Raw genomic sequence first — 25,683 nt, 5'->3', positions numbered from 1 at the left:
GTTCACTTCTGTTCAAATGAATGCCAGCATTGTTGAGCAGCACGGCTCTAGAGATTGAGAACTGAGCCTTTCTGTTTGTTTAGTTCAACATCCTCAGCTTATGTCATAATGCTTCTTTAGATGATGTTCTTGTTTATATGACCTGCGTAGAACAAAAGGCTCAGAGCAGCTTTTAATGATGTTATGAGTTTAGACTGAGCGCAGTCATTATCAGTTCTACTTCTTTTCTTGACCCCATTGCATTTTTCCACTGCAGGCGTCGGCGTGATGCACGACTCGTGAAGAAAGGCGCGTGACTGGTCTAGGAAAAAGCAATGAGTCAGAGAATAAATGACGTGACTTTTTCCCGTTTGATGTTTCTGATTGAATTTTCTTTTACACAACCAACATCATCATTTTGTTTGCATTGCAGAAGTGAAGTTTATGAACATGATGCAAGAGAAGAAAATCTCCAACTCAGTTATTTCTAAACCCTCATTCACAACATCGATTACATCAGTATGTTTTATATTCAGCTACATTTTTAATTAGTTTAAAATCTAATGATATGAAGCAATAATGTATAAAATACACATTTTTTTATTTTTATCTGTGATGCTTTATTGTTTAAAATTATTAGTATTATTATGATTATGATTACTATGAATTTAATTAATAAAATCTTCAAAGTTTTAAAAAATCTAAATATTTCTAAAGCATTAATTTTTTAACATCCTTTTTTGTTTAAAAATTAAATTTACTTTTTGCAACATTTTACTCATAGAATAAACATTAAAAATCATTTTATCTCAACACTGAGTCTCTGTGGTTTTTTGTGATTAAACCAGAACCACATGATCCCAACATAATGTTAATGATATCTGCACCATATAATATCAACCTGCTGGTGTTCCACTGGTTTTGGTGGTAACTGTTTATGTTTGTTTATATTGTCCGTGTATCCGTGCCAATGTGTCAGAGGTTGTGACAACACCTCTCCAGAAATAACAGTAAACAAAGGTTGCTGTGTCCAGTTCATGCAAATCTATATTTGTGTTAAGATCGTAAATCTAATTATTCCTCTGACTCCACTCGTACCACAAACCAACATTTTCCTCTTTGACACCACTGATCAACCATATAGATACACTTCTGCACACATTCTGTTTGCACAGCTAGTTGTTTAACACCACGCCCATATTAGCTGTGGCATCGCTTTGTAGAAAGCAGACAATGCACCTTCAGCTTTTCTGCAGAATAACTTAACCTGAGATCAAATTCTGATCTGTTTCAAGATCACAATAAAGTTTAGAACACCTGGAATGTGAGCAGCATGTTGGATTTACTGTTAGTGAAATCCAAACAGGTCAAACAATCATTAAGGAAACACGTTGGCTTTTAAAGCGCTCTGTAGTTGTTCAATGAAAGCAATACATGTGGGGAAATAGGTACGGGAGGTTTCTGGAAGTCGGTATTTCAAAATGGTTACCTTCATTCTTTAATAATAAATGTATTAGCTGAAGGTTCAGGTGCCTCCCTTGGGTTCCATTTCACTGCATATACAATAAATGTTTCCATATTTCCTGTACATGCATTGCGACTGTCAGTTTCACTTGCTACCAAGTTAGGTGTACGCTTGGTGGGAACTCGTTCTGCTGGATCTGCATCAGAGAACCATCCACTATGTGTTATTTATTAAATTTATTTTTGCCCCTCCTGTATTTAAAAGGGTTGGGCCAGCCTTTTGTTTAGAAATGCCCGTTTCTGATGCCAAATGCTTCCAACTATGGCAGGGAAAAAAAAAACAAAAAAAAAACTATCTACAGCTGAGGATCACGGGGAAAAACCTGACACACCTTCGGCCTTCAGCCTATTGTTGAAGAATAAGGGTGGCCATACCAAATATTGACTTTCAAGCTTTTTAGAATTATACAAACTCTGTTTTTGCCTTAAATACTGGATTTCTGTGCATTTTTGAACATGCTACAAAGAAAGCAAAAGTGCTTGAGACTTTTAAACAGTAATATAGGGTAATCAGGGAAGTGGGAATAGCTAGGTAAAAGACACAGGTACAGACAATGTGTGAAACTCAAAGCAAAACACTGGAGACAATCAAGTCAGACAAAAATCCCACAAGCAATGAACAAAACAAAAATGAAGACCATCATAAAGACACAGGTTAAAATAATAATCTGTATTCTGCTGAAACTCTTCAGTAGAACCAAAGACTGAAGAATGTAACAAAGCACTGAATTCCCAGCAACATCAAAGGAAATAACAGGAACACCCCGACACCACTGTGGTAGCAATTCTTTTTTGGCCTGAAACAGCTGTAAAGACATGTGTGAACATGTAACCTGTTGATCAGGTTTTTACAGTCATCTGGTTTATAACTGTCATGTCTTTCACAAAGCTGAACAGTTTGTACTGATGAGGATGTGTATGGATGGCTGGCTGAAGAAGGAATCGGCCACAGTTTTAGATGTGAACACTTAGCAGTTGTGTCGATCGTAAGTATGAACATAACACCGTTGTTTGACGTTAGTGAAGTGTGAGTGGTTTGATTTTTATCTTAGCAAGTCAAAAACAATTTCTCTCTCCATGTCAACATGTCAGGTGTTAACAGGTGTTGTTCAATGTTTGTTTGGGCAAGTTGTTAAACCGCTGCTGTCTTTGAGCCAAAAAGAAAACTACAGCTCGGAAAATGTGTTTGAAATTAAAGGCTTTTGTTAGTGTGAGAAAATTACTTGAATCTGGCACAGAAATTTCCCTCATCATGATTTCATTTCTTATTCTGTTTTTCAGCTCACTGGCTTTTATTGTTGGTCTTAGAGATTTCATTATTTCCTATTTTTATTCCACTCATGTGTATAATTTTAATCATTTCATTATGTGTACACTGGGGTAATCTAACACTTTGAGCCAGAATGAAGAGTGTTGTAGGAAGGCTTTGGTTTAAATGGACCAAACAGGATTTTTCTTCTATCAGCACTGGTGATTGGCACTGTTGCCTTTCTGTGTGGAGTTTGCATGTTCTCCCGTATTTGTGTGGGTTCTCTCCAGGAACTCCGGCTTCTTCCCAAAGTCCAAACGCATGCAGTTAGTGGGGTTAGGTTAACTGGTGATTTTATATTTCCCAAAGGTGCGAGTGTGAATGGTTGTCTCGGTGTGTTAGCCCTCAGGCTGGCCTATGGAAAATGTGCCCTGCATCTCGCCCTATGGTAGCTGGCATATGCTCCAGGCCACTACAACCCTGATAAGGATAAGCGGAAGAGGATGGATGCATTTTCCTTTGATTTTTGTTTTTTTTTGGTCATTTTATTTATATTGGTATTTCTGAGCCATGAGAGGGCCATAAACCTGGCCCTGACAAGAGATGTGCGTTTCTAAGTATAACAGCTCGAGCATTTAAGTGGATCACATTTCATTTAAGCAAATAAACAAGAGACTGGGTCAGAAAAGTGCAGCAACACGTGTGTGTGTGTGTTTGCACAGCTGTCTGCTTCAGTGGCCCACTCTCTTGTGTTGTTGCTCCTGTTGTGTTGAGCTAATTGGATTAGTGTTTAAATTAAAGGATTTACTTCCTCGGTCTGACTGGAATCTGTCCCAAACTTCTCCAGATGTTAACACACACTAACTGTCTGTTAAAGCACTCGTGAATGTAACATTTAAAAATGCCAATGCGATGGAGAGCAGAAACTGAACTGTGTATGAAGATTTATGTGGGATGTTGGGGGAAATCTTATTCTAAGGTTACAAATGACGTGTTACTGTAAAGGATGAAAAGGATGATGCAAGCATGAGCTGAGCATGACAACATGTTTTTTTCTCCCTTTGGTTGCTAAAAGGTCTAAAGTTTCTTAGGAGAGTTTTTGCTGAGGTCAGCTGGAGATGAGAGATGCAGATTTACCACTCTATGTCCATCTTTTATACAGTATGTGCTACAAAGTCAACAAGGTGCAGACGGAGATGGATGTACTGGACAAAAATTGAAAATGATGCTGCTGGGTGAAAGGAAGAGAGGAAGACCTCAGAGAAGCTTCATGGATGTGGTGAAGGAGGACATGCAGCTGTGACAGAAGAGGGTGCTAGGTGTAGGCTGTGATGGAGACCCCCGTGGTGACCGCCAATGAGAGCAGCCGAAACAAGACAAAGAACCGTGTGTGAATTACAACTTCACTTTTATATAAAGAAAGGAAGGGCGGATCGGCTCTGAGTGAAACTTTAGGAAACAAAATTCTGTAAAATGCTTGTATTTTTTGTGGAAGGTAACAAACTTTTGGGTAAATGGCATATTTCTGTACCATTAATGGAAATTTCCATTAATAGTAAAAGCGTAAACTATTTAAATGATCATTTATGGGCATTTCCTGTCACTGTAACTCATTAGAAATACTTCTTGATATCCATAAGCATGTATTTCTATAAAATTACTACTTAATATGCATTTAGGCCAAAACATTGTTAAATTTAAAATTCTCAATTCAATTCTTCTTAGTACACAACAACAATTGTACATTGTGACTTCAAAGTGTTTCTTCAAACAGATCATTCAGTCCGTCAAAGTTTTTAATCACTGACAGACTGACCTTTGAGACTAACAAAGCAGAGCTGTTTTGTTTATGTGGAAAAACTTACATACTCTAGTGCTTCACTACTAAATAGTCTGGCAGCTGTAATGGTAAAGACGAGGAGTAGTTCAAAAGCAAATGAGAGCACATCTCAATAAATAATACATAATTAGGGGTCGCTCAGTTTGGGTAGCTCTATCAGTAACAGCCTTCTCAATGCATAGCAGTCCATTAAAGAGCACATACAGCAAGTCGAATCAAGTCAAGTTGAGTTTTATTGTCAACCCAATAAAATACACTCAAGTATACAGTGGGACGAGATATCGTCCTCCTGGATCGAAGGTGCAAAGTGTAAAAAATACAAATATAAATTCAAATATACATATATACAAATATACAGAAATAAGATAAGCTAAGAATAAGTGCAGTAGTATTATATTTGAATCTAATAATAATAAATAAATACAATAGTACAAAAAGTCGAATAGTGCAATACAGAATAGTGTAAGTCTTGGAAGTGAGATGAGACAGGTCCTTAAAGATAGTCAGTGATCAGTGTCAGCTTCTCTGAGTTGATATCACCACTATTCATCAGCAGCACATTTTAAAGCTCGGTTTTTAAAACCTTGTGATGTAACTAGAGATGGACCGATCCGATATTACGTATTGGTATCGGTCCGATACTGACGTAAATTACTGGATCGGATATCAGAGAGAAATAAAAAATGTAATCCGATCCATTAAATATCAAAAAAGCGCCTCACAAAACTTGCGACACGGTGTAACTCGCCTCATAACCGTAGCACGTCGGAGCAGTGTGCTCACGTGATGCAGCTGTGTGTATTTGTAGCCTCACCAGCATTTTATCTCCGAGGAAGTTTTCCCAGAGAGAAGTAAAGCAAGTGTGGAAGTTCATCTCTGAATGTTTGTAAAGCATTCCCACGTTAAGCTTAACAACCGATATATGGAGCGACTGCCTCTTCTTGCTGCTACTTCAATCGTGAAACTGATCAGTGATCAGCTGATCGGCTTTTCTGTCGCGAGTCCCTCTCTCTTCTTTGTTTTTGGCCCACTTTACACCAGAAAGAGGAAACCAGCGGCTGAACAACAGCAGCACGTTTAAGCTTGATAAGCTGTTGTTAGAATTTATTTAATATTACTTTCTACACCAGGATTTTTTTTCGACGTAGCTGACGGCTGTAACTGTGCAGGGGCGGATCTAGCAAAGTTTAGCCGGGGGGCCCATAGGGCATTAACAAGGAAAAGGGGGCACAAAGACATACTTTTCTTTCTTATTCTCATTTAAAATGCCTTGCTTTTAATAAATAATTATCTGAATCTTACAACCAAAGTTTTAATCTTATGTAAAATATATAGAAGTCCATTACTGTATATAGTAACTGTTAAGTCTAATATACCCTAGTAAGCTAGACTACTATACTACTATACCCTATTAGTTATGTTGCTTAATATTTCTGCTAAGTACTCTTTAAAATACCAGAACAGGGAGGATGGAGCAGGTTTAAGTTTATTAGATTGATCAGTTTTGCTGAACTATGAAATATTTTGGGTGCAGTGTAGTTTTTACATACAGGTATAACAGAATAGCTTTAGTGTTGTTGTTTATTTAAACTTGAGTATGAACTTATACAAAAAGCAGCAAGATATTAAAAAAATGTTTTATTGATTAAAAAACACACTATATCGGATTCATATCGGTATCGGCAGATATCCAAATTTATGATATCGGTATCGGTATTGGAAATAAAAAAGTGGTATCGTGCCATCTCTAGATGTAACTACAGCCCAGCAGCTCACAGTTTGCCAAACATCAAATATTTAATCAGGTTAGAAGCTAATCACTCTGAGGCTAACATCGATTGAATGAGTACATGAAGCTGAGAATCAGGAATTTTGCAGACCATGCAGCAGTATATTAATGACTAACCTCGTGTTGTGGATGATTGTCTCAGGTGTTCCCATGACTGGACTTTGGTCTGTTTTATGCATGTTTTTCCTGCCATGCGATCACATTTCTCTCTGTTCATCAGGGACTCTCATGTTAACTTTTATTGAGTGGGGAAAAGTTAGCGCTTATCCTCTAGCTTCACTGTGCTAATGTGTTTACATTATTAGTTTTTTGTCTTCATTTATACCTGAAATGATAGCAGAGCTGTACATGATTCTTATTTTGAAACTAGCGAGCTAACTCCCTGCTAACTTCTAACTCCATGAAACTTTATAAATCCTGTTATCATGGATGTTATTGTTGTTAAACCTGTTATTGTTGGTATACACTGATCATTTTATTAAAGATGACAGATTTTAAAGCGTTTTTACTCTCAGGCGCAGTGTTTGTTTGACTTTGGGAACTAAAGAGGAGTTTGTATCAGCTAGCATTATAAGACGTAATAGGCAGATAATCATCTATAAACTCAATTTTAGAGTTTATCTTTAATGTCAGATCAAGTGTGGCCTGTGTGTTGCAGTAGCAAGAAAACACATTAAAAGTATGAGGTAGTGAATACATCAGAGAGGTGCTTAACAGACATTTGATGTGTGTACAGCATGGATGGATTTCCCCACAGGACTGACTCACAGATTCAAACCTAAACATAACAACATCAATTATGTATACCTCTCATTACGTCTGAGCACTCCTGCAGCACTGTATGAATGAGAAGACCTATAAAATGGAGCGATCGTGGCTCAAGAGTTGTAATCGGAAGGTTGCCGGTTCGAGCCCCAGCTTGGACAGTCTCGGTCGTTGTGTCCTTGGGCATGACACTTCACCCGTTGCCTACTGGTGGTGGTCAGAGGGCCCGGTGGCGCCAGTGTCCGGCAGCCTCGCCTCTGTCAGTGCGCCCCAGGGTGGCTGTGGCTACAATGTAGCTTGCCATCACCAGTGTGTGAATGTGTGGATGACTGGATGTGTAAAGCGCTTTGGGGTCCTTAGGGACAAGTAAAGTGCTATACAAATACAGGCCATTTAAAATGTTACTTAAATAACATGACATTTATTTAAATCAGGTCATGTCCTGCAGATAATTCAATAATAACATGTCTTATTCACGTTCTCACGATATGGCTTCCTGTCTGCATTTAAACTGTAGCCACGGTGACCAAATATGTAATACCAACACACTCACTACTTTGTCTTTTTTTGTACACTTGCCAAATAACAGTTCCCCCAGAACTCAGAACAAAAAGGTTTTATTTGCATGTAGTCAGTTCCTGTTTGGTAATCTAGCAACTGCCAGTGGCTCTCTGCACCAGTATTCACACAGCTGTCTCTTTTTAAAATGTTCAAGTAATTAAAAATAAATAAATAAATAACCTGGGTTATGAAAGCAGAAGTAAAAGCATGCATTTTGCTGCTGTAGCAAGTTAAAGGGGAGCTGATGATAAACTGCAGTTAAAGGCTGGTTTTTTTTTTCACTGAATTTCTGCAAAAATTCTTAGAAATGCCACTTCAAAGGGACACATTTATGCTGATGCAAAGTCTGAAAGGATGCATTGCCAAGACAAGAAAAAAAGTGCACACATTTGCACTGAATGATCACCAGCCGGCTGTCTTTTTGTATGGTGTGTTTTATTTGTGGAAAACTCAAAGTGGGTCTCTAAAATCTGCTTCTCGTTTGAGGAGCTAATTGAGCGTCAGTGATGAGACCACAGCGTGTCTTATTAACACCAAACACAAATGAGCAAATAAAAAAAACAGCATAAATGGTTGCATTTGCATGCTTTGTTTCAAAAACACAAATGTTTTCTTTTTGTTTATTTAAGTTGGTCTGAGACTTTCTGTTGTGGTCTATGGTAAGATAGTCTGCATTAGGTTGTAATTATTTTATGACAGACTCGGTGCCTACCCCAACAAACACACACATACACACACACACACACACACACACACACTTTGCTCTTTATGAGTAATAACGTCTAAAGACGGAGACGTGATGTAAAACCACAGCACAAGTGTGTGTGCACTGCTGTAAGAGGAAAGGAGGCTTTTGCATCAGACAAGCATTGTAGAACACACCCTTGTAAAAAAAAAAAGAAAGAAAGAAAAAAAAAGCCATGCACACTAACATGTTTCACAAGAAAGGAAACAAATGTTTTTGTGTAAAAGTTGCAAAACAGTTCAAAGAAACTGAGTCAGCAAAACATTGAGAGGACAACACGTACACCTCTGTAATTTTGGTTATTTGGAGCAATTTTAATAAAATGGAAATATCAGAGCCAAAAACAGACACAACATGTTGTGATTTCTTTTGCTCTGGAGTCATCCCGTACTCTGAGGAATATCAGATTCATGATGCTGGGAACAATCTGCGGGCTACTATGCAGCCTGTATAACAGAGCTGCTGATGGACATGCTCAGACATGTTTTGGACAGCTGAACAGTTACAATGTACAGAGTGAAAACAGTTGAGCTGAGAGTTCATTCTCAACAGTAAACATGTCTGAGTGTGAGAGATAGCAACAGTGAAAGGAACATTAAATTTAAAGCAAAGTCACTTTTATAGTGTCACTGAAAGTGATGTGAGGAAAACAGAGGGATATTTTTTTTATTCCAGTTAATCTGAAACAGCAAACCCATTTTAGACCATGAACTCACCAGCAAATTGTTTACTGAGGTCAAGGCCGAGCGTTGCTTCCCTACAGACCTCTGCAAGACAGGAGGTCTGACCTTGCTTCATTCTGACAAACTTTACCTAATGCTAACTTGTCTCTTGATGTGACCGAATTGCTCTTTCATCAGATATAATGCTGTCTGAAAGTGAAAAAGTGAAGTGTCAAAGTACAAGTTGTTAATGTGTGAGAGGATTTGTGGTTGAACAAGGTGTTACAGAGTTACAGTCATTTAAAATGTAACTCTCAGTGAGATGACCCAAAGTCTGAGATGAAGACGTGTAAACTCATACTTTAGGTTCAACGTGAACATTCACGTGGTTACATCATAGCAACGGTGATAGAAGCAGGAAATAAGAACAAGGCTTTTATCGTGATTATAGTATGATCTACAGTGCATCGTGAGCTTTAGAGGCACATCCCTGCCAAAACTAAATGGATAAATGTGCTACTCGCTTTCATACAACCACATCTGGAAGTCTTTTCTGGTAACTCAACACCTAAGCCAGGGGTCGGCAACCTGCGTCTCCGGAGCCGCATGCGGCTCTTTAATCCTTATATTGCGGCTCCGCGTGGTTTGGGAAAATAAATTAGAAGTATTTAGCTGAAGTGTATTTTATTTATGTTAGTTCTTTTTTAACTTGTAGTTCTAAATTGGAAGATTATTGTGATATTGAAATATAAAAATATAATTATATTCTATTATTTTTTCATCGCTCAAAATAAGCGTCACACTCGCGGAAGCCGGTGTACCCGCGGAAACGCCGTGCATTTATCGAGACTTTCAACCCCAGATAGGCCAATTATGGATCTTCGGATCCACATTATGTCAGCAGCTATTCTCCACTGTGAACTATGTTAAAAACAAACACCGCTCACGCCCCACAGATGACAGCTTACAGTCCTGCGTAAAGATGAAAGTGATATCACTGTGCGCAGAGGTTCAGGAGCAGAAGTCCCATTGTAAACCTACAAACCTACAGACCCGACGATGTTTCCATGAACATGCTTTTCAGCATCTCTTTATTGACCACTTGTATGCATACAGCCGGCTGTAGCTTTTCAGCTCACAGCCCGACACAGACCAACACAACAGCACAGACGATAAGGTGGCGAGGCGTGATTGCGGGTGCCGCTCACGTGTGTCTGCCTCTCCTGCAGCGGCACTGCAGACCACACCCGGCCACACACATTAACCAGGTAAAATACATATTTAGGCAGAATTTTGCAAATATCTGTTTTTCCTTTTTCAGCAGCATAGTGCTTTTTTTCCAATTATTTTTTGAAAATCAGGTCAAGGCTCCAAAAGCCCAAAGGCGACATAAGGGCGGCGGCTCACAACAGTTTTTGTTTGCTACATGGATCATTTTAGTTCAGCTGGGTGTCTTTCCTTTTGTTATATTTCTTTAAGAGTTCAAAATGTGTTAATTACATAAATACAATGTAATTTTCTCTGTAGCACTTCATGAATTTCATAAGGAACACCTTAGTTGTTTACACAAAGCATAAAGGTAAAAAACAATATATACAATGTTATCTTCATTTTAGATGTCAAAAAGTATTTGCGGCTCCCAGTGTTTTCTTTTGCGTGGTCCAAATGGCTCTTTGGGTCTTAAAGGTTGCTGACCCCTGGCCTAACAGTGTTACTTCACAGATTTTTGGGTTTGGGTTTCTCAAACAAACAAAGCCACAAAGGGAAGCTTACAGGAGACTAAGAGTAAAAGAGGTCACAAGATCACAGAGCTCTCACACAAAGTCACTGTTTCATCACAGCACAAGAAACATTTTTTGTCACCTCTCCGCTGCTGTGCGGTAGTGCGGTGGCTAGCACTGTTGCCTCTCAACAAGAAGTTCCAGTTTCATCACCTAGGTTGGCCTTTCTGTGTTGAGTTTGTATGCACCTTGTCACTTGCCCTATGGTAGCTGGGATAGGTTCCACCCCCTCTGCAATCCTGATAAGAGGAAGAGGATGGGTCGTAACAAACAAATGAGCTAGTAGCTATGAGACAATCGTTTGCCATGTAGCAACATGCCCAGCACTCTGTTGTGATCAAGCTTTTCTTTAATCACATTTTAAAACTAGCACGGGTGCCTTTCCTGTCACAGCCCCAAGCGAAATAGAGTCTCCTCTTGGGACTGAACCAAGAAGCATTCATAATTTTTGACAACTGCACTTTACAGCCAGAGACAAATTTTTTAAACAAGAGTAAAAACAACTAAAAACAAACAAAAACAGCACACTTGAATGGCTGCCACCTTTGCCACAGAGCCAAGATCTGACATTGAGGTCAGAGGATTATTGAATACATTAGAGTTTGAATAAAAAGAACAAAAGTAAAAGAAAGAACCACCCAGATTTTTGTGAATGGTGTTAGGGGAAAATACTGGCCTCTGGTCAAATCTGAATGTCATCAAATCCAGTGTGGTTGGGCTGGAAAAACAGAAACAATCTCCCCCAGGTTTTCCTGTCTCATGATACAAAAACAACAAAGTTTAACTCACAGCACTGGCAAAAGTAGGCGGATATCTGATCAGCTCAGTTCTTAAATCACATGCTGTCTCTGACTCCGTAATGTCATATCACCTGCTGCTGATTAGTGTTTTTTGCAAACACATTGGGATATAAGAAGACTGGAAATGCTCTAGTACAGAGTCATGCCTCTAAATAAAGTTAATCTGTCTCTATCCTTTCTGTCAGTGTCCTTTGAAGCACTGAATGTATGCAAACTATGATCACAAAGGCAAATATTTCTGAACAATGAACAGTCACACTGATCAAAGATAAGAGCCCAGCACCGGTACACAGGTGTGGTCGGGTATAACTTACAGAGAGAGTACAACAGGAAACATTATGACAGCAGGAACATTTGGTTAAGTGAAAATGAAGTTGCATGTATATTTATGTTGATTCTCACTCTTGTGATAATCAGAATTCACAAACCAAACTTCCAGCAGGTAAAAGTTCAAATGAAACTACAACATGGTGAGCTTTATTCACAGCTGCTTCATTGGCAGTGTGTGAAATGTTAACATTAACAAATGCTACTCAGTGTGTTTCTTGATAAGATACAGAGGCTTGGGGCCATGGCTGTTTTCTTTAGACATAATGTGGACCTTTGTTTTCAGGCCGAGAGCTGAACGTTGAACTAGGAGTCAAACAAAAAAACGACTTGTCAAACAAACGACTCGACATGTACTCAAACTGGTAGGTGGCTTCACTCATGACATCTTTTATGTACCATCTATGGTCAGTACTAGGGATGAGTATCGTTTAGGTTTTATCCAATACCGGTGCCAAACCGGTACTTTTGAAACGGTGCCGGTGCTTAAACGGTGCTCAAACCGGTGCTTAAAGAATGGAGAACACAAAATTGGTCCAAAAACCTGTAACCTGCCATCATGGCACCGGATACCGGTACCCATCCCTAGTCAGTACTGATAACAGCTTCCATTATGTTCAGACATAACGCTCTGTGGGTCCACTGGAAATAAGGCAATCATAGCACACTAACACTAATGTACAACATCAGCTAATTCCTGCCTGCCACTCATTTTTCAAACTTAGCTTCATTTGCGGATTCTCTCTCCGATCTTACAGTCGATCTCACTTGCATACAGTAGCTGTCACATACGTGATCATTTTTCATTTTTAACTCTGCAGGATGTCGAGACAGAATGAGACCAAAGTGGCCGAAAGCAACAGAAGCTGGTGTGAGAACAGATGAGACCTGATACCAACGATCCTGTCATACAAAAATGACCATAAGTTTTCAAACACTGCTTTAGACTCTACAACACGATTTAATAATCCCAAAGAAAATACAGGATCTGGGAGAGTTGTTGGAGACGTTATCAGATAATTGCTGTGTTTTTGCTGCTCTTACAGTTTTCAGATACTATGAAGGGGTTTTTAACTTCAATTGGGTGAGTCATACCACATCCTACTGAAAAATATCCCAAGAATACAAACAAAAGTCAGTCTCAAGTCGTGTGATTATATCAATATCAATTGTATTTCTATAGCACATTTAAAAGCAACAAAGTTTACCAAAGTGCTTCACAATTAAATATTTTTCATACTTTCACACTCAAGTGAAAAAAAAAGATTCAGACTTCAATACATTTTTTGCTACATATCAAATAGCTGACACCAGCAAGTGACACAGTCTAAAGCCAGAATCGGGTTTTTGTTCTCCAACCAACTCTGATCATCAGTGTCCTGATATCTGTCATAGTTTTGAACAAACTGCACCAGTTTAGAAGAATTCCAGCGTGGTTGCCCTGAATGTTTGACCTGTTTTCTGATAACTCACTGGTGAAAACGTGGAAGGTTTTGTGCATTGTGGGTAAACTGTCAAGGCTCATTTCATCATAGGGGATAAATAGCTGTTCCAAACAAGTCCGAGCAAAGCAAAAGAAAGCAAAAAGCAACCTTTACTTTGTGAAAGGGAACATACAAACTCAGTATCTTTGCAGTCTGAAATATTGAAAATTGACGATCTAGTGAAATTCCAAACAGCACAAATTCTATTCAAAGCAAAAAATAAAGAACTGCCAGGTAATATTCAGAGTATGTTTTTTTTAAAAGAAGGAAGCTATATGTCACGGTTCTGGGTCAGTTTCGACCCAGTATTTTGAGTTTTGATTGTTAGTTTATTTTTGAATAATTGTCGTGGTTTTGGGCGCTATGAGTATTATTATTATAATGATGATTATTATTAGAATTCTATGTTTCTGTTTATTCATGTTAAGGATTTGTTCTCGGTTGTATCTCATGTTTAGTTTAGTTCAGGTTCCATGTGTCATTCTCTGTCTGTCTCTCAGTGTCAGGTCTGCATCTTGGTGTAGTGTTCTCGTTTCCTGTTTTATTGTGAAGGTTTGCGTCTCATGTGAGTGTGTTCAGTTTTCCCTCTGTCTCGTCTTGTTGATTATTCCCAGCTGTGTCCACCACCTGTGTGTAATTCCCGTGTTTCTCTGTGTGTATTTAAGTCGTGTCCTCTGTCATTGTAGTTGCTGGTCCATCTGTGTTTCCAGCATGTTTCATCCGTGTGTTCCCTGCCGTCACCATCATGTACCATCGTCTTCCTTCCTTTATGTTCAGGTTCGTGTTTTCGCTCATGCTCTGTAGTTTAGTTGTCCCAGTATAGTTTAGTTTTCCGTTTTGCGGTTTGCCTCTCTATATTTCGTGTTCAATTAATCACCTTCACACCTTCACGACTGCCTGTGTTTGGATCCTCTTTTTCCTTTTCCACACGGCTCTTCTCACTCGCCGTGACACTATAATTTAAGGGGTTTTTGTAACTTCAAAACAAGGAAGGTACGAACTACAAGAAAAAGCTTTTGTGTTTCTGTTCATGGAGTGAAACTGTGGAACAGTCTGAATATGGAATTAAAGCAATGTCCAAACATAAAACAGTTCAAAAAGAGTTATAAAAATATGATCTTCCCGAACTATAAAGGCATGGCAAATATTGAAATTAAGTGAATGTCTCTATTTAAAAAATAAATAAAATTCATGATCTGATATTATAGTATATCAGAAATCTGTTCACTATTTTTATTACAAATTATATCAGTAAGGAAGCTGACTAAATATTAACTGATAATTTATGGCAAAGGGGTGGAATTAAATAAGTGTTTACTTCTTCACACTCCATTTCAACATGTAAATTAATCAGAACAGCACGTATATTGAAATGTATTGATTTTTTTTGTATAGTAGTTTTTTCTCTCTTATTTTCTTTTCTAAATTTACCTGTATATTGTTTACATGTTTGAAATAAATTACCTATCAATCAATCAAACTGGGTACAGTTTTAAAGAAATGTTTTTCGCCCCTAAAATTTTCATATGGATATCTGAAACTCAGACCTTTGGCCCCCTTGCTAGCTACCTCTCCCACATTGTAAGAGACCTTGGGGTACTCTTGGATAGCTCCTTCAAATTAGAGAAACAAGTTTCTACTGTGGTTAAATCCAGCTTCTATCAGCTATGTCAAATTTCTAAAGCTAAGCCTTTTCTTTCCCCCCAAGGACCTTGAAAAGCAGATTGCATGCATTCATTACCTCTAGACTGGAATATTGTAACTCTCTTTATTTAGGCCTCTCCCAGGTGTTAGAATGCATGATCATATGACTCCGGTTTTAGCTAACTTACACTGGCTTCCTGTGAAATTTCGCATTGATTTTAAAATTCTTTTACTCATAAAATCTTTAACAATATCGCGCCTAGCTATTTAACAGAACTTCTGCATTTGTATAATCCTTAAAAAGTACTAAGATCTTCAAACCAGATGCTCTTAATGCAACCTAAGTCTAAACTGAAAACCAGAGGTGATCGTGCCTTTGCTATTGCAGCACCTAAACTGTGGAACAATCTCCCTACTGCCATTCACACTACTGAGTGACTATTCAGTCTTAAATCTCGCTTAAAGACTCATCTTTTTACCCTGGCTCTGACTTAAGACAGTTTGACTATCATTTTGTGGCTTCTAAGATTGTCTTGTCTTGTGTTCCTGTTTGGTAAATTTGTCTTATTTTATTTATTTCCTAATTTGTGAAGCACTTTGATCAACATTGTTGTTTTTAAATGTGCTATATAAATACATTTTGATTTGATTTGATTTGAAATCTGCCGTGAGGACAAATCTGGACCAGGCTTGTGTCATCAAAGGGCCTGTAACTCTGAAAGTACTCACAGTATGAAGACAAACTTCAGACTGGCTTCACAAGATGTGCTGAAGTTTTTGTAAGAAAAGAAATCAGCTGATTGTGACGGGGTCAGGGGGGAGCACTGTTGCTCTTACAACTTAGTACATCGAGCAGCAAAAAACCCCATTTAAATTCTAGTTATTTATTCTAATATTGAGTGTGTAATCAAATCTGCTGACATTTCCCATGATATAACGCCAGCAAACACTCAAAAACACGATGATGTGACTCCAGACCTTTTAAAATGTGGGAATCTTTAGTCCAATAGATGCTGAGAGCAGTGAGAGCCTAAAGTGATTTGTTTTGCAGCCGTCTACTCTAACGTCTCTCTGAGGGTTAGAACTCATACTCCAAAAAATGGATACGGGGTGGATTATCATCTGATCATTATCAGACTTATGAGCCCATTAAAAACAATCTCATATTCTCGTACTTTATTTATTTCATTCATTTCTTAATCTTCGACTCTGACTTCACCGTATGCAAGCCAAGCGAGGATGCCGTCCCATGTTTAATCAAACTTTCAAGCATAACACTACAACACTAGTAGTGTAGCCTGTGGTAGTCACAGGTAGTCTGTGTCACTGTGAGCAGTGCCATTCAGGTTAAAGCACAACATTGCTCATTACATACATGTTCATTCCAGGGGTAATACAGTTCACAGTTTGCAGTTCATTTTGTGGTTTTAGTAAGGCTTAAAAACACATACTAAACATATTCCAGCAGCACAGAATACATATTGCACTTATAACAAGCTATAAACAAAAGAATACGTGAAAACGTGGTGCTTCCAGACTTTTTTAAAACAAAACTTTGAGCATAACCTGCTCCTGAACAGGTTATGTATTTAGCAGAAGTTAACACAGTGATTTAGCCAGTAAAAAAGACCCTGACAACTCAAGCTCAACATGGCTCACTAACATATTAAACTCACTATGTTGTGCAGAGCTCATCACAAAGTGACAGGCTATTATACTATTTATACACTAAGCGCTGATTCACTAAAACAGGAGGGGAATGGTTAAGACAGACGAGATTGAAAACTAACATGATGACATAGGAACAAAGAAAAAAGTTTTCCTGTTTTACTTTCAAAGTAAAACAGGAAGAACCCAAAGTGCAAACATTGAGCACATACAGTGGAATAATAGAGCCAGATGAAGAGGCACTAACAGAAAAATAAGATAGAGGGAGGACAGCAATCAAATCGCATTAATGCTCCAAAGGAATTAATTCTGAAATCAAAACAGGCATCGACAAACACCAAAACTGAATCTTCAAACACCAGACTACCTATGAACATGCTACTGTGATGCAGCCTCTTTTAACTAACCCTTAGTCTGATATGTGAAGCAGAATGTTTCAACTAAACCATCAGTCCTGCTCCTCTTCTCTCAATGTTTGACACTCTGAGTCTGAACCAAAGACCTAGCGGCCCAAACTAAACAACTAAACGAAGAGGATGTCCTTGCTTTACTGACTGCGTCTCTTTTGCATTTTGACAGCTCTCAGAGATAAAAATGTGAAGTCACAACAGACATTCACCCTTATTCTCTCCCTCCTCGTCTTCAGACTTTTTTTTTGCAAAGTGATGAATAGAAACAGACAGTCGAATTGCCCACTTTGTATAACTTCACACAGGAAGCGAAAACAGAATCAAACATAAAGGAAATGCTCTATGTTTCAATTCCTAGGGGAGGCATGCATAGGTATGACAGACACCTGGGTGAAGCAGAAAGGTTTTTACTCTGTAGAAAGGGAGTCAGAGAGCTGTCAGGAGATGAGATGAAGAAGGGCCAGACAACAGAGGATGGTAAAACGTCCTCCCCTGAGTGTTGCTCAAAGGGCTCTGAAGCCGTGGGATTTGACTTCCCTGGCACAAACTGCCATGCAGGCCACTGGCGAAGGGAATCTTCTGCTCACGCAGACCTAAGCTTCTCTAGAGTTCCTTTAAGACTGGTTTCCACTTCCTTATAGATTACCACTTCCTTACTGTTTGTGTTTCTTAACTAAATTTAAAGGCCTCCAGTTTTGGTAGCTGTGATTATCTAAGTTCATGTTTTTATGGGTTGAATTTGGTTAATAAAGAGAGGGTACGCATTGTTCACTTTTAGCAGATATCTTATTAGATTTATAAATCAACGAGGTAAATAGCTGAAGAATTTAAACATTTAGCTGATCGTGAAGCCAACTAAAAATGCTCACAAGAACCTCCCATGTTGCCATGAAATGTACAAGTTGTTTGAAAATCAAGTGTGTGCTCTTTTAGCCAAGGCCAACAACTGTGACCTCACTAGAAAGGCCAGGATTTCCCCATGAGAGCGCAGCGGGAGGTCATATTAACGTTCCCCCCCCCAAAGGGCAAAAACAAAGAACAGCTGGCTCACAGCTGGGTAAAACACAACAATGTTTAATAACTGGACGCTCTTATGACCAATGTTACAATTGCGCACTGCTAGCACGGTCTCTGGGCAGAAAAAATCTGCGTTGCGCACAAATTTTTTTTTAACTTGAATTGAAATTAAAATAAATACGTTAACAATTCTGTTTTGCAGTGTTAGTCAGTAATTGACTGGCTGCTCCTGTATGGGATTAGAACAATGCCGCCTTATCCCATAGTCCAGCCAATCACGCGATTTACATTCATATATACGCAGCTAATCAACGTCGTTAACAGGCTATGACAGCGTCCTTGTGTGCCGACACCGGAGTTTTAGCTAGCAAAGCGGCGTGGCTGATGAGGAATGAAGCCACATTAATAACAACGTGTACAACCATTGGAGATGTGAGCAGGACTGACAGAACAATTGATGGAAAAAGTGTGGACTTTATACCAGTTTTTAAATTGTGTTGATAGGCCACGTAAAACCAGAGTTATGATAAAAATATATGCAATGTTTGGTTTTCTTTCTGAATACTATCATTGTTTATATTTACTGCGAGAAGAAACTGTAAAAACTGCGTTTTACGAGGAACAGGCTCTAAAGCACTCTCCGCCTGTGAGCAAAGACGAAACCAAAACGCTCCCTACCCTTTCCCATTGGTCGAAAAATGTACCATGTCTGTGTTGATAGGAGTTATGTGGGTTAGTTCAGCTTCACCACTAGGGGGCCGTCTAACCAAATTGTGATATATACTGTGTCGTAGAAGCAGCGGCAGGTTATGTTTTACATGCATGGATGTGAGCCACGTTAAAATAAAGAAGCTTGCTCACTACTACTGATGTTTTATTAAAAACACAACATGGTACCAGGAGTGAACCAGTAAAGCAGGTCATTAAGGACAGCGTTAAGCCGCCAGATGCCGTCAACTGGAACGGAAATGTGGACTGTGAGTGGCGAACTTTTAAACAGCGGTTTATGCTATACCTGCAAGCTGTCGGCCTAGATAGTAAGCCTGATAAACGGAAGATTGCACTGCTTCTTACCGTAGCAGGTCCACAAGCGGTGGAAGTATATAACACGTTTGTGTTCGCAACTGCAGAAGACAAAGAAAAGTTTGACGAAGTAGTGAGAAAGTTTGATGAACACTGTTCGCCCAAAAAGAATGAAACATTTGAGAGGTATGTCTTTCGGTCACGTATACAACAACCTTCAGAGAGTTTTGATACGTTTCTGAGTGACCTCAAGTTAAAGGCAAGAACATGCAATTTTGGACAGCTGCAAGAATCTATGATAAGAGATCAGACCGTATTTGGAATAAAAGATACAAAGATAAGAGAGAGGCTTCTGAGAGAGGCGGATCTGACTCTAGCAAGTGCTATGAAAGTCTGTCATGCCAGTGAGCTCGCAATACAACATGCAAAAACCTTCAGTGGGTCGCCGAGGGAAACAGACACGGAAAGCACAGCTGTAGCTGCAGTTAATACCTGGCAGGCAGGGCGCACGTACAAAAAAGAACAGAAAGAATCAAAAGACACTTTCTTGTGCAAAAGATGTGGCACAAAACATGGAAGGAAACAATGCCCAGCTTATGGTAAAATATGCAAAAAATGCAATGGACAAAACCATTTTGCCAAGCAATGTTTTTCAAAGAATAAGCAAAAAGAAATAGTACACACAGTAGAAGAAACTGCTCTCAGTGACACGTTTTTTGTGGGAATGGTAATGCAGCACGATACACCCATGGACCAACCTGCAGTCAGTACAGTGAAGCAGGACAAATGGACAGAGATGTTACCAGTGAATGGAGCCCTGGTAACTTTCAAACTGGACACAGGAGCCAAGGCTAATCTGGTGAATGAGCTGGATGTGAAAGCAATGAAAACGAAACCACACATATTCCAAAATAACAGTTTACTCCAAGCATATAATGGAGAACCAATCAAAACCAAAGGTAAATGCAGGCTCAGGGTACAAGTAAAAGGAAAATATCACAGTCTGATGTTTATCATTGTGCTGGAGGGACATGAATCTCTGTTGGAAGATAAAGCATGTGAGAGACTCGGCCTAGTCAGATGGGTATACAGTATAAACAGCTCTGAGCCCAAAAGTGTGAAGGAAATAGTGGATCTGTACCCAGACATATTCAAGGGGTTTGGAGTCTTACCCTTCACCTACAAGATAAAGCTCAAAGAAGGAGCTCAGCCTGTGGTTCATGCACCTCGACGTGTTCCAGCTGCTCTTAAAGACAAGCTTAAAGAGGAACTAGAGCGGATGGAGGCACTGGAAGTTATAAGAAAAGTTGAAGAACCTACTGAATGGGTTAACTCCATGGTGTGCATTAAAAAACCAACCGGCACTCTTAGAGTCTGCATGGATCCAAAAGACTTAAATGCTAACATACAAAGAGAGTATTACCAGATACCTACAAGAGAAGAAATAACAAGTGAAATGGCTGTTGCAAAATTTTTTAGCAAACTAGATGCGTCTCAAGGATTTTGGCAACTCAAGCTTCACGAGGACAGTACAAAATACTGCACGTTCAACACGCCATTTGGGCGTTACTGCTTCTTGAGAATGCCTTTTGGAATTTCTTCAGCTCCTGAGATATTCCACAGGACCATGGAGCATATGATCGAAGGAATCGAGGGAGTCAGAGTTTATATGGACGACATCATTTTGTGGGGATCCACACTACAGCAGCACAATGAGAGACTAGTAAAGGTTTTGGAAAGAGTGAAACGTTATGGACTTAAACTGAACAGAGCAAAATGTCAGTTTGGCGTGGGTGACATTACCTTTCTCGGTGACAAGCTGACAGCCGAAGGCATCGAGCCGGACAAGGAAAAACTACGAGCTATACTGGAAATGCCACGTCCTGAAGATTAAAAAGGTGTGTTGAGAATCCTAGGAATGGTTAACTTTATTGGGAAATTCATCCCAAGCCTGGCAGCCAAAACAGTGCACCTGAGACAGCTTCTACACAATAGCTGTGAATTCAGATGGAATAAAGAACTGGAAAACGAGTGGCAACAACTGAAAAAGACACTTACAACAGAGCCAGTTTTGGCGTATTTTGATCCAAAAAGAAAAACAAAAGTGTCAACAGATGCATCGAAGGCCGGGATCGGCGCAGTGTTGTTGCAAAGTTGTGTGTATATATATATATATATATATATATATATATATATATATATATATATATATATATGTATATATATATATATATATGTATATATGTATATATATATATATATATGTATATATATATATATATATATATATATGTATATATATATATATATATATATATGTATATATATATATATATATATATATGTATATATATATATATATATATATATGTATATATATATATATATATATATATATATATATATGTATGGAACTTTCTGTATTATTGTGTGTTCAGTAGTTTACACTGTCACAAATGTTTGTGATGTAATTCAAGCTATGCAATGTTAGGTATGTTTCCACAGTGTTGTTCAGCAGTTAACATCTAAAGAAAAGGGGATGTGTTGATAGGAGTTATGTGGGTTAGTTCAGCTTCACCACTAGGGGGCCGTCTAACCAAATTGTGATATATACTGTGTCGTAGAAGCAGCGGCAGGTTATGTTTTACATGCATGGATGTGAGCCACGTTAAAATAAAGAAGCTTGCCCACTACTACTGATGTTTTATTAAAAACACAACAATGTCAACCAATCAAAACATGGCATTTAGTTGTTAAGAAACGGGAGGAAGTTTTAGGAGTGACGGCGGTTTTGAGATGTGAGAGATTTCCGACGTTTAGCGCAAATCTTATGTAGTTAGTGTGTAGTGTAGTCAATAGTTTTGTTGTGTGTGTCAGAACAAGGAGGCAACTGCTGAATGTTACAGGTGTTACAGGAGTGATACATCTCCTGTTGTCAGGCCTGCAGGTGTCAGGCTGTTGTTCTCCTTTATTTCATAGTGGACAGAAATTATGTTTTTGGAGTGGCACAAATAATTTGTATGCCATCAAATGTGATGCAGAACAGCTGATTGTTCTGTAAATAGTTTGAAATGTTTGTTTTTAGGTAAACAGCTGCAAAAAAACTTTGTTTTTGCAAAACTCAGTAACTTTTTTTTAAATGAGTAACTATATAATTAACTGCCCAGCATTGGTCTTTATATACTATATTTTGCAGACAGAATTACAGGACTCTCTCCCAGACCACAAACTCATACTCAGAATACACTCGGAGGTTTATATAGAAAAAAGAAAGTTGTTTTCAAAATTGGAGTCCAAGTTATTTTTACTTCCAATAGTGTTAACATATTACACAGGTCATGAACAAGATTTTTTAAATTTTCATTGTAAGTGGGCTAAAGCAGTTAATTAAAAGTAGTCTAACGTGTAAATGTTGTAATTTGATTATTTAATAAACCATGTAACTTGGATGGAATTGATGCTGGAGTGACTACAGTGCACATGTCTGCTGTCGCTCACAGTGGTCCAAGGGACTAGTGATGTGTCGGTCGCGAACGAAATGGCTCTTAGACCTGGGTCTTTGACGTGAACGACGCAAGCCGGCTCCTTATCGTGTTTTTTTTTTTTTTTTTCTTCTCTCACCCTCTCTCTCACACTTTTTTTCCGCTTCACTCCGCATGCGAGCCTTGTGCTTTGCGCTGGGCAGAGGGCAGAGTAGCACAGGAACAGAGCAGGAGGGAGAGAGACAGAGAAAGAGAGCCAGGGACAACAACGTCACATTAGAAAGGTATAGCAATCATCCACAACTATTTTCAGTTGCAGATGATAAAGGATTCAGAAAGTTTATTCACGCAGGCCCATATGACAGAGAATATGCATCTTCTTTTTGTTTTCATATTTTAATTTATATTTAATTGTGTTGTGGTTTGCAGTGTTTTGTGTTGTTTCATTTTTTAAAAAAAGATGAAAATTTAAATAGTTAAAAGTTGAACTGTGACTAGTTGGTTTTCGTTTTATATGATTTATTTATTACATTTTATGTGGAGTGAATAAATAAAAGTATATTTACGGTGGCCCCTAGAGACAAAGCACGTACAAACTCCAAAACACAACAGAAGTGCTCCAGAATGCTAGGCCCAGCATTGAGCTTTTGTTACCTAGTGGCTACACAAGCCAGGAAGTACCAACGACCAGATTTGGTGTGTGGTAGTAACAGGTAAATGAACTTTTTTTTTTTAAATTATTTAAATATGTATGAGTGCTTGTGTATAAATACACAAACAATACACATATACTTTCAATTGTGTAATTTAAGTGATCTAGGTAGCTCTGTTTTGAAGTTCAGTTAACGCTAGAAATGTGTTTTGGAGTTTGTACATGCTTTGCCTCTAGGGGCCACCGCATATATATATATATATATATATATATATATATATATATATATTTTTTTTACATTAGTAATTCCTTTTGTGCATGATGTCATATTATTGTTAATAATAAATTAATTAAAGCAACAAAACAACCTGAAGAGTCGGTCGGAGCCGCAAGAGTCGGGTCTTTTTAGTGAGTCGAGCCGAAAGAGCCGGTTCTCTAAAAAGATCCGGCAATCCCATCACTACAAGAGACCGCTCAGAGAGTTTGTGCGTTCGCTCAGACACATGAAAAAATAGAGGGAACATTGCTTATGACTCTCAGACTGAAACATGAAAACAGGTCCGTTTCACAGTTTTCAACACAATTATAAGAAGTATGAATCATGTCGTCTTTGATTTACTTTCCAGGTATTAAAAAAACAAACAAACCTCCAAGTCATTTTCGCCCGAAGTGACAGACTTGCTGATTTTGTCCACGGCATCAGCAGCAGAAACTGTGACCAGTTGTTGCCGGTTTCACTAAATGTCATCAGCGCTGCAGTTTTGCTTTTGGTGGTTGGCTTAATGAGAACAGAGTTCAGCGAAAGGGTGAAATGAAATCTGCGAGCAGGGGGCTGATGCAATAAGAAGTCCAGACCAGCACTGCAACCGATATTGGCTGCACTCTCCTGCCAACTCCTACCCCACACTAAGCATACTGAGCTGGAACTCATTGTTATTAATGAATCTGCTCTACATTTTAAAGGGAAAACAGAAAGTTTTTAAAGGTGTATGAATAGTTTCCGATGTCTGTCAGCTAGACCGATTATTGCGCAAACCGTGAAATAAAAACGACACATCATGCACTCCGTGTAGGATCTGGGTCGTTCCCGATGAGGATAGCCTATTGTTAAATGTGAAGCTCACCTTGAGAGCCTGGAGCTGGACCTGAGGACTCCCGCGGACCCTGTCACCTCAACACAAGATTAAAGCGCTGCCCCACTGTCTTCTCCACACGTGACATCTGCCCCACTGAAGTCTGACAGATCCTCATTTTCACAGACAGTGCTTCTGCTGACAAGGCGACGCTCTGAAGAATGAAACTTTGTGACAGCAGAGGGCGGAGGAGGAGTGGTGGGAGTGACTCGTCCAGCCTCCGGTGACACCGGGAAAAATAAATATTTAAATATTCAATCGCGCTTGTCATTTATTCATGGACAACACGAATTTAAAGCTGAATTTTTGTCTTCATCTACCGGACAAACAGAGCAACTACAAACGGTCTTCCCAGAGAACAAGAGTGCGCATGTCTAAGAGAAGCGCACTTCCCGTCTAAAGAGTTCAACATCATTAAACTGATCATATTAAGATTTAAATCATTCTTATGCATCTAAAAGCCCTCCATACAACACCCCAGAATATAAAAAAGGTCCTTTATTTTCAACTAATCCATCCTCTGAGTGAAACAGCAGCTGTGTGTTGTCTTCATGTTTGTGCTTTTCTAGCTCCTTCAGTCGTATTCAGAGCATTAAAACATGAAATAACCCAAAGTAATACGTGACGAACAACATAAATGGAAAAAACAGTGGCCTTCATTTCTTCTAGGTCTTATATGGTGGCTCAATATAGCTGCTGATGAGATGTCGGCAGGACAAAAAAATTCCCAGCATGTACAGCCATCACTACAGAGGAAGCAGCTGGCAGCAAAGCAGACACTAGAGACCGTGGAAGGTCAGCGACAGCTGAGAAACACAGGGTGGGTGCCCTGGATTTATCCCTGTGAGGTCTGAGCCAACATCAGTAATGACCTTTGTCCTCTAAACCCATCACTCTGACACCATGCTCTCCTGCATTTTGGAGATCAAGTGACAAAAGAAATTCAGTAAAAGTATAATTCTAACTGCAGAAACACAATTTTCATATTCTCTATAATATGACCTTTCATTGTAAGAATTCACTGCGGTGAGAACGTGAGATCTCAGAGAGTTGAACAGCCTTCAGGAGTGAAGGACATTACTGTCATATAACATGGTGATAAACTAGCTCCATCCAGTCTCTTTCTTTGAAGTCTTTCAGTGGCACTG

The 25,683-nt window shown here is 38.9% G+C and overlaps 1 protein-coding gene across 2 annotated transcripts in view; it reads right to left on the bottom strand.

Moving 5' to 3' along the window:
* The window catches only part of LOC118455024 (T-cell surface glycoprotein CD4-like), a 37,327-nt gene extending 12,676 nt beyond the window's left edge, over positions 1-24,651 (bottom strand). Inside the window, exon 1 of one of the 2 annotated variants that reach the window (XM_087836221.1) lies at positions 24,527-24,651. The gene's annotated coding sequence lies outside the window, so the exon portion shown is untranslated. The remainder of the gene's footprint in view (positions 1-24,526) is intronic. The other variant, XM_087836220.1, reaches the window with a different exon arrangement.
* Between the last annotated feature and the right edge of the window lie 1,032 nt (positions 24,652-25,683).

This window comes from Neolamprologus brichardi, chromosome 23 (genome assembly GCF_056152115.1).
Source record: "Neolamprologus brichardi isolate AB-2024 chromosome 23, ASM5615211v1, whole genome shotgun sequence".
Taxonomy (NCBI): Eukaryota; Metazoa; Chordata; class Actinopteri; order Cichliformes; family Cichlidae; genus Neolamprologus; species Neolamprologus brichardi.
The sequence above is the reverse complement of the archived record's forward strand: the minus strand, read 5'-3'. Positions and strand labels throughout refer to the sequence as shown.